Source organism: Echiichthys vipera, assembly GCF_963691815.1.
Source record: "Echiichthys vipera genome assembly, chromosome: 20".
NCBI lineage: Eukaryota > Metazoa > Chordata > Actinopteri > Perciformes > Trachinidae > Echiichthys > Echiichthys vipera.
Window position 1 is genome coordinate 2,304,052 of NC_139845.1, and position 10,646 is coordinate 2,314,697.

A 10,646-nucleotide genomic window follows, 5' to 3' on the forward strand; every position below is an offset into this window, starting at 1 on the left:
CAAAGCCAATTTGCTGCAGGGTTGATATCTAAACGCTCAATTAGAGGAGTTTAACTACCGCACACGCACACGCACGCACGCACGCACGCACGCACACACACACACACACACACACACACACACACACACACACACACACACACACACACACACACACACACACACACACACACACACACACACACACACACACACACACACACACACACACACACACACACACACACACACACACACACACACACACACACACACACACACACACACACACACACACACACACACACACACACACACACACACACACACACACACACACACACACACACACACACACACACACACAGAGACGACGTATAGCTTGTGTGTTCTTTCAGGGATTCGCAGCCTTTTAAAAATAAGCCGATGAAAAGCCGAAAGCTTCGCCGCTCGTCTGTTAGTGAGAGTCCAGACGATTAGTTCAGAGTTAAGCTCCAAATCTCTTCTGCTTCACGACTCTTTGGAGCTTTCTCAGACCCTCAAACGCACCAAAAACACACTTTTCAGAAATGACTAAAAGCAGGAAACACTTCCCGATTAAACGAGACATCAAACGTTTGTCTGTTTCTGTGTTCGGTCGTGTTCTCGGAGTTGTATCAGTGTTGGTTTTGTGTTAAATGATCGTAGTGTGAGTCGTGTTTTGCAGCTCGCGGGCTCCAGACGTCTCTGAAGAAGGAGGAGACGTTCAAAGTCGGGAGCCCGGGAGGAGACGGAGGTCGTGATGGATGGAGAACATCGACACAAACAACCAAAAGGCAAATCAGGACTTTTTCGTTTTCAGAGGATCATTATTCTACAAACACACTTCAGCGTCTGTAGTTTGTCGTCTTGATGCTGATCTTTACCCGAGTGTTTAAAGATCGAGCCTCTTCCGAACAAATCCAGTGTTTGTTTTATCTTAATATCACAGCTGCACAACAGACCGAGGCCCTTTAAGTTCTCTAAGTTAGCTACACGTGTATTTAGTGTGATTTCTGTGCAGAGGAGTGGATCAGAAAGTGTCTTCATCTCTGCTGTGAAGTAAATACTGAAGTTCAGGTGCAGTTTTTGAACCAACGCCTCAAAGCAAAAGGACTAAAACGAGACGCACGACTACAAAGACCCTCGCGACGCAAAAAACAGCAAATACTAGACACAAAATGTATGAGAAACACAAATAACTGATGCAATACAACTACAAAGAAACTCAAAATGACAAATATGGACTTGAAATGACTGTTTACAAAGATGACAAACGACTACAAAGAGACACAAAACCAACTCAAAAGATGAAAAACAACTACAGAGACTCAAAAAGAACAACTACAAGGGACACGAAACTACTACAAAGAGACACAAAACAACTACAAAGAGACACGAAAAACAACTAGAGACACAGAACAACGTCAAAGAGACACAAAAATACGACAAAGATGAAAAACAACTTCAAAGAGACTCAAAACAACTTCAAAGAGACACAAAACAACTACAAAGAGAAATAAAACAACTTCAAAGAGACTCAAAACAGCTACAAAGAGACACAAAACAACTTCAAAGAGACACAAAACAACTTCAAAGAGACTCAAAACAACTACTAAGAGACTCAAAAATACTACAAAGATGATAAAAAACTTCAAAGAGACATAAAACAACTTAAAAGAGACACAAAACAGCTTCAAAGAGACACAAAACAACGACAAAGAGACACAAAACAACTACAAAGAGAGACAAAACAACTTCAAAAGGGACAGAAAACAACTTCAAAGAGACACAAAACAACTTCAAAGAGACAGAAAACAACTTCACAGAGACTCGACGTTCCTCGTCTGTGAGGTGCTCTCTGCTGTGGAGAGTCTTACAGCTCCTCGTCTCCCCGTCGGTACGGAAACTTGTTCCCATGAGAGTTGATTTCCTGAGGCTTTAGTGTCCGAGAAGCGTTTGCAGAGGAGGGAGAACAGAAAGGTGTCAGAGAAACATCCTCAGCAGCTGTTACAAATTGCCCCCGACGCAGCGAGCCCACTTCAAAGTGTCTTTCCACCGAACTGAGGCTCCGAGTTAACTGCTAGCTTAACTGCTAGCTTAACTGCTAACTTAACTGCTAGCTTAACGGAGCTTCAGAGGTAGCAGGTAACACTGCAAAACTATTAGCTTAACGTTATATACGAGGACTTTCATGTGTTTTTTTATACTTTTATATATTTTTGCACACGAAACATAAGAAGAGTTTATAAAATATGATATTTTATAATGAATTAAACGACTCAACAGTTTATAAAAGTACCGCTGAAATGATTTGTCCATTGATCCATTCATCAGAAAATGAATTATGTCAAAACGTTTCATGATTCCAGCTTCTCAAATGTGAAGATTTTTTGCTAATTCTCCTTTTTAATAATGTTAATAGTTGTTGGTAATAATGGTTTAGTAATGATAGAAGCTAGGGGCGACTGTGGCTCAGTGAAAGAGTGGGTCGTCCTCCATTCGTGAGATCGGCAGTTCGATCCCACCTCCCCTGGTCCACATGTCGAAGTGTTCTCGGGCAAGACACTGAACCCTGAATTGCTCCCCGTGCTGCACATGGGTGTGTAAATGTGGTGTGAATGGTTAGATTAGATGGTCTGTAGATGTCCACTGCCATCAGTGTGAATGTGACAAACACTGTGAAAGCACCTTGAGTCGTCAGACGATTAGAAAGACGCTTTATAAGTCCTTTTACCATTTACTTATCGGTAATTTAATACCTTAAAGAAGACTTCGATATGCAAATGATCATTTTGGGGGTGAAGTTTTGCTTTTAACGAAGTGGAAACAAAGAATTTCGGTGCATTTTTGCTTCAAAAACAACTGAAATGTTAATGCACAGTAAAAAATGATAGCCTTCATTTAAAGGAGTCACATTTACCGGACGAGTATCGGTGCATTAAGGGCGCCCTCCCACTGTTCCTCCGTCCCGTGCCCCGTGCTTTAGGGTCCTTGTCCCCCCCTCCAGGCCCGTTTGTACTCACACTACCTGGGCCTCGGAGAATGCTTCTTGCTGCCTATACGTCATCACGCCGTAACACGTCACACGCATCGATGACGTCATGGCGATGCGTGGCTTTGTTTCCAGATCTTTCCGTAGACCTCTGAGTTTTTGTGCGTCTTGTCGACTGTTTTTGAATCTTTTCATCGACCAAATCTGCAGTAAACACTCCACCTCCGCATCACACCAACGTGAACCTTTCACCGCCATTGTTTGAAATGTCCGCGCATGGTCCCTCCTTCTTTTTTCTACGTCCCAACAGGCGCACAGGAAATGACCTCAGAACCGAGAATTTTGTTTTAATTTTATTTCATTTAATGTCTATTTCAGTGCTAGCCCTTCTTTTCTTTTTAAATGATTAAAAATTGTATTTATTTTATTATTTATTAGATTTTTTTTATGGCTGTTTTAGTTTTGTGAGTTGTTCGCTGCAATAATTAAGTAAATACTTCAATAAACATTCTTGTTTTCTGTTGTTTCTTTGTTCTATGAGAAAAAAAAGCCACTTTACTCCTTATAAATATTTGAATACAATTGAACTCATCTTCAAAACCCAATTAAAAAAAGTTCAGGTAAAAAAGACTAAAGACCGCAACAGCCGATCAGTCGACAGATGGAGTAAACAGTGGCAGCCCTGCGGAGAGGAGTCAAGGTAAAGAACATTTTCCTGATCGTACAAAACTTTTCAGTCAAACTATAAATAATAAAAGAGAAAGTTCAAGCTCCAGCTGCACATCTGTCGTATTGACTCAGCCCGGCTCTAAGCGAAGTGTTGGTTCTCAGTCATCTTCATCGTTTTCTCATGACACGCGATAAAAAGCGCTCCCCCGCGTGCTCTCCGGGATCACGCACGGCCGTAAATCACTGCACCGCACGACGGCACGGTGACCAATCCAGTGAGTCTTCTTCCTCCTGTGAAACGCCTTCATCTTGTACGCGTCACGGTTCCCCGAGTGAGAACAAATCATCGCGGTGGCATCAGAAGGTAGAAATAATAATAAAAAAGGTTAATTTTGATGCGAGCGTGACGGCGTGAACAGTGAGAGGGTGGGAGAGCGCGCTGACATGTGGAACAGGAAGTGACCCCGGACCCCCTTCAGCCCCCTGATGTTCCAGATGTAAACATCCCGTGCCACAGGACTGTAACGCACAGCTTTCTATATCATAAACGCAATAATCTCACACACACACACACACACACACACACACACACACACACACACACACACACACACACACACACACACACACACACACACACACACACACACACACACACACACACACACACACACACACACACACACACACACACACACACACACGTGAAGCAGTAAACAGGCTCTGTGACAGGCTGGGAAAATATTACGCAGAGGATTTTAGTTCCCATTGAAAGAGAAGAAGCGAGAGTTCAAATTTCCTCAAACTTCACAAATCGCCCCAAATCAGAGTTTGAGTTAAAAGGTGTAAAAAAGGAAACAGGCTGCATGTTGCGAAACATACAAAGAGATACACAAACAACTATAAAGATGCAAAACAACTACAAAGACACTCAAAATGACAGAAATAGACGTGAAACTACTGTTTACAAAGATGACAAAACCGACACAAAAACAACTATTAAGATGAAAAACTACTACAAAGAGAAACAAAACAACCACAAAGAGACACAAAACAACCACAAAGAGACACAAACCAACCACAAAGAGACACAAAACAACTACAAACAGACACAAAACAACTACAAAGAGACACAAAACAACCACAAAGAGACACAAAACAACCACAAACAGACACAAAACAACTACAAAGAGACACAAACCAACTAAAAGGATGAAAACAACTAAAAACACCCACAGAGAACAACAAATGTCTACAAAAAGACCCAAAAACAACTTAAAGATGAAGAACAACTACAAAGACATACAAAAACTACTGCAAATATGAATGAAAAGCTACAAAGAGTCAGAACACAACTACAAAGAGACTCAAAACAACTACAAAGTGACACAAAACAACTAAAAAGAGAAGAAAAAAAACTACAAAGTGACACAAAACAACTAAAAAGAGACTCAAAACAACTACAAAGAGACAAAAAAAACTACAAAGAGACACAAAACAACTACAAAGAGACAAAAAAAAACTACAAAGTGACACAAAACAACTACAAAGAGACAAAAAAAACTACAAAGAGACACAAAACAACTACAAAGAGACAAAAAAACTACAAAGAGACACAAAACAACTACAAAGAGACTCAAAACAACTAAAAAGAGAAACAAAACAACTACAAAGAGACACAAAACAACTACAAAGAGACACAAAACAACTACAAAGAGACACAAAACAACTACAAAGAGACACAAAACAACCACAAAGAGACACAAAACGACCACAAAGAGACACAAAATGACCACAAAGAGACACAAAATGACCACAAAGAGACACAAAATCACAACAAAGAGACACAAAATGACCACAAAGAGACACAAAAAAACCACAAAGAGACACAAAACAACCACAAAGAGACACAAAACAACTACAAAGAGACACAAAATGACCACAAAGAGACACGAGGGAGAGTTCAAACTACCCAAAACTTCACAAATCACCCAGAAGGTTTGAAAAACTGTTTTAAAATGAGGAAATTATTCATTTTACTGTTAAAATATATAAAAAAACAAGTTGTTTTGTAACAAATACTTGAACATACGTTTATAAATTCTTCTTTTCTATATTTATTGTTCTCATCTTTTGCAGTTTTAGCGTTTTCATTGAATATTACATGACCGTGTTTATTGTGCCGCAGCTTTCAGACACATTTAAATTGTTTGTTTACACTCAGGAAACAGGAAACAGCCGGGAGGAGGCGGGTCTACGGGAAACACCAGGACTGGCGAGAGCGCGGTGGAAGGTAGAGACTAACTCAAGACAGGTGCGCGGAGGAAAACAAGACATTAAACCAAACATAAAAGGGGGTCCGGGGATAAAACTGTCGGGATAAACACAAACAGACTCCGGAAAAACATAAAGTTAAACTGGAACTAAACTGTAAAACACACGAGGGACTCATGTAAGTACTCAAGTAATGGACCACAGGTGTGTTTGGAGACAGGAGGGAGAAGACAAGACACGGGAGGAGAGGACTTACGAAAGACGCTTTAAATAACAGTGAGAGTCAATAACACAGAACGACATGTAGTGACACGTTTAAAGGTTTTGTTCTGATAGTGTGACGAGCGCAACGGCAAGAAAACAGATCCGAGCGTGAACAACCAGAGTCCCAACGCTCAAACGTGACTTTAGAGTTCGGTTTCTTTCCAAAAAATGACGTAAACTGAAGTCGACACATGTACAGAAACGTCACGAAGACAATAAAAGTGACAGAAATCACGTTTGAACGCCGCAAACGTGGACTGTGAATGTAACAGCGGAAATAATGTGCCTCATATCCAATGACTCAACGTATGAATTGCATTGGATCAGCTTGTTTTTGGAGCGTGCAGCAGCTTTCAGGTTATTCTGGAGAATGTTCCGGATGCTGTGAATCGTCTTTGTTGTCAACGAAATTTACAGTACAGTCCTTTAAAGTGCAGAAATAATTTAACATTAAAAGCATCAAAAAGACACATTTAAAAAGACACACACACACACACACACACACACACACACACACACAAGCTTAAGGAGACAAAACAAAAGACAGTAGATTGCAGAGACCCTGAGCATCATGGACCATCATAGGTAAAGGTATTTGCGTTGTTCAGCACTGTTGTGGGTATTTGCGTTGTTCAGCACTGTTGTAGGTATTTGCAGTGTTCAGCACTGTTGTAGGTATTTGCGGTGTTCAGCACTGTTGTAGGTATTTGCGGTGTTCAGCACTGTTGTGGGTATTCGCGTTGTTCAGCACTGTTGTGGGTATTCGCGTTGTTCAGCACTGTCGTAGGTATTTGCGGTGTTCAGCACTGTTGTGGGTATTTGCGGTGTTCAGCACTGTTGTAGGTATTTGCGGTGTTCAACACCGTTGTGGGTATTTGCGGTGTTCAGCACTGTCGTAGGTATTTGCGGTGTTCAGCACTGTTGTAGGTATTTGCGGTGTTCAACACCGTTGTGGGTATTCGCGTTGTTCAGCACTGTCGTAGGTATTTGCGGTGTTCAGCACTGTTGTGGGTATTTGCGGTGTTCAGCACTGTTGTAGGTATTTGCGGTGTTCAGCACCGTTGTAGGTATTTGCGGTGTTCAACACCGTTGTGGGTATTTGCGGTGTTCAGCACTGTTGTAGGTATTTGCGGTGTTCAGCACTGTTGTGGGTATTTGCGGTGTTCAGCACTGTTGTGGGTATTCGCGTTGTTCAGCACTGTTGTGGGTATTTGCGTTGTTCAGCACTGTTGTGGGTATTCGCGTTGTTCAGCACTGTCGTAGGTATTTGCGGTGTTCAGCACCGTCGTAGGTATTTGCGGTGTTCAGCACCGTCGTAGGTATTTGCGGTGTTCAGCACCGTTGTAGGTATTTGCGGTGTTCAGCACCGTTGTAGGTATTTGCGGTGTTCAGCACCGTTGTAGGTATTTGCGGTGTTCAGCACTGTTGTAGGTATTTGCGGTGTTCAGCACTGTTGTAGGTATTTGCGGTGTTCAGCACTGTTGTAGGTATTTGCAGTGTTCAGCACCGTTGTAGGTATTTGCGTTGTTCAGCACCGTTGTAGGTATTTGCGGTGTTCAGCACTGTTGTAGGTATTTGCGTTGTTCAGCACTGTTGTGGGTATTTGCGGTGTTCAGCACTGTTGTAGGTATTTGCGTTGTTCAGCACTGTTGTGGGTATTTGCGGTGTTCAGCACTGTTGTAGGTATTTGCGTTGTTCAGCACTGTTGTGGGTATTTGCGTTGTTCAGCACTGTTGTGGGTATTCGCGTTGTTCAGCACTGTCGTAGGTATTTGCGGTGTTCAGCACTGTTGTAGGTATTTGCGGTGTTCAGCACCGTCGTAGGTAATTGCGGTGTTCAGCACCTTTCTTGCTTTTGGATAAAAACTGTTCTTACGTCTGTTAGTCCGAGCGTTCAGGGACCTGAAACGTCGGCCCGAGGACAGTAACTAAAGGTTTGGTCACCTGGGTGGGACAGTCCTGCAAAAGCACCACTTTGAATCTTGTGTTTACCAGAGACGTGCTCACAAGTCTTTCAGCATGTTACAAATAAAAAAAACGTGCGATTCATTTGCGATTAACTGCAAATTAACACTGGCCTGGGAACGCCTCAGGATCCCCAAGTAAGAGCTGGTTAATGTGGCCCGGGAAAGGGAAGTTTGGGGTCCCCTGCTGGAGCTGCTGCGCCTGAGACCCGACCCCGGATAAGAGGCTGAAGATGAGATGAGATTAAACATTTTAAATTGATTGACACCCCCTATAATCCCAAATTAAACAATTATACATATATTTAAACACACTGGGGTCACATCAGTGCTCTTGTTTGGTTCAGGTGTCAGACCAGGACGGAGAAAACACGACTGGAGCGTCTGTATGAGTTGCTTTAAAGCTGCTGTTCCTCTCTGTATCAACAGTGATGTATTTAATACATAAGCACGCAATCATGCTTGAAAACACAAGGTCTGCTCAGGTTCAGAGACATAATGTGACCGGCTCTGTGGAGTGGGGGTGAAACGAAGTACAAGTGGTAAACATGAGCGAGTATTTTTATCCGAGCGTGCATTTTCTGTGCCCACTCATGGTGACCTAAGGTAGCGATGGGGGTCTGGGCCGGGGGCTTTGGCCTTGAGTGTGAAAAACAAACTCCTCCTCGCTCGTTGCCACACTTCTTGAGAAACATGAAAACCCCTTCTCTCACATTCCAGTATTCCCAGAGCAGGGATTACGCCGGGGCACGGTGAAGATCTCACCGCACAACGAGGGGGGGTTTGAAATCCAGCGGGTCGCTCTGGGAATAACTCAAACATGAGCTCGTTTCTCTGTTTGGACCGGGATAATATACATCTGACACAGTGATTAAGAGAAGCCCCGCACTGGACGTGTTTACCAGGAGCGTACGTCAGGAACGCATTCCTGTCGTGCTGCTTTTTGTTTTTTTTCAATCTGAAATACAAAAGACGGTGAGAGACATGTGGTGACCATGGCGATAACTGCCTCGCTAATGACCTCCGTTACGGAGAAGAAGAAAAACGGAGCGTTCACGTGGAGGGGGAAACGAACGCTGTGACTCAGAGACGGAGGAGCTGCAGAACTGGCCTGAGAATAATCCTGTTTTTGAGTTTTTGAGACGGTTTTCTGTACATTTTTAGTGAAACTGTGAACGGGAGCTGCTAAAAAGATCATTCTGCAGACTTTTAATGACACAAATAAGCAAGTTATAAACAAATACAGGCTACCAAGGGCTCAAAGGAGAATACCTCTCACTGTTTACATGCACAGCATATTAAGGGCGCACTCACACTGTCCATCCGTACCGTGCCCGAGCACCTTTCATGGCTAAAGTCTGGTTCCTTTGACCAGTGTGAGTGCAACCGTACCGCGTCTAGGAGCGGCACGCTTGCCGTCCACGGCCCGTTTGGGAGAGGTGGGCTTTAGTAAAGCACGTTTGCACATGTACGAGCACGAGCGTGCGCACGTGTACGAGCACGAGGCCTACGGCGGTTCTGAGGTCATTTCCTGTGCGCCTGTTGGGACGTAGAAAAAAGAAGGAGGGACCATGCGCGGACATTTCAAACAATGGCGGTGAAAGGTTCACGTTGGTGTGATGTGGAGGTGGAGTGTTTACTGCAGATTTGGTCGATGAAAAGATTCAAAAACAGTCGACAAGACGCACAAAAACTCCGAGGTCTACGGAAAGATCTGGAAACAAAGCCACGCATCGCCATGACGTCATCAATGCGTGTGACGTGTTACGGCGTGATGACGTATAGGCAGCAAGAAGCATTCTCCGAGGCCCAGGTAGTGTGAGTACAAACGGGCCTGGAGGGGGGGACAAGGAACCTAAAGCACGGGGCACGGGACGGAGGCACAGTGGGAGTGCGTCCCAAGTTAACAACCTGATTAGTGCAGTTCTCCTCGTATACATGAACGCGACTCTTCCTCCGGTACAGTAGGTGGCGCTCCGCTGACGCACAGCTGGTCTGAATACGTCTTTTTTTTCAGCGCGGAGAACACAGGACAGAAACAAACCACGGGAGGATTTTATGGCGGAATTACACTTTAATATTTGCTCAGTTGGTTTATGAACTTCTAATACTTTTCTGCAGATATCCTGTTCATTCAAAGACACATTAAATATTAAAGGGATCGCTGCTGTTTAATTATTAAGGGACTCACGTACGCTCTCAATGTCTCTCAACTCCCCTAGAGAAACAAATCCAGTCTGAACACAACTTTATAATATTTCATCCCGGGTTCTCCGGTTTGTGGAGTTTGCATGTTGTCCCCGTGTCTGCGTGGGTTTTCTCCGGGTTCTCCGGTTTCCTCCCACAGTCCAAAGACGTGCAGGTGTTCGGTTCATTGATGACTCTAAATCACCCGTAGGTGTGAATGGTTGTCTGTCTCTGTTCGTCTCTATGTGTCCTGTGATAGACTGGCGTCCTGTCCAGGGTGGACCCCGCCTCACGCCT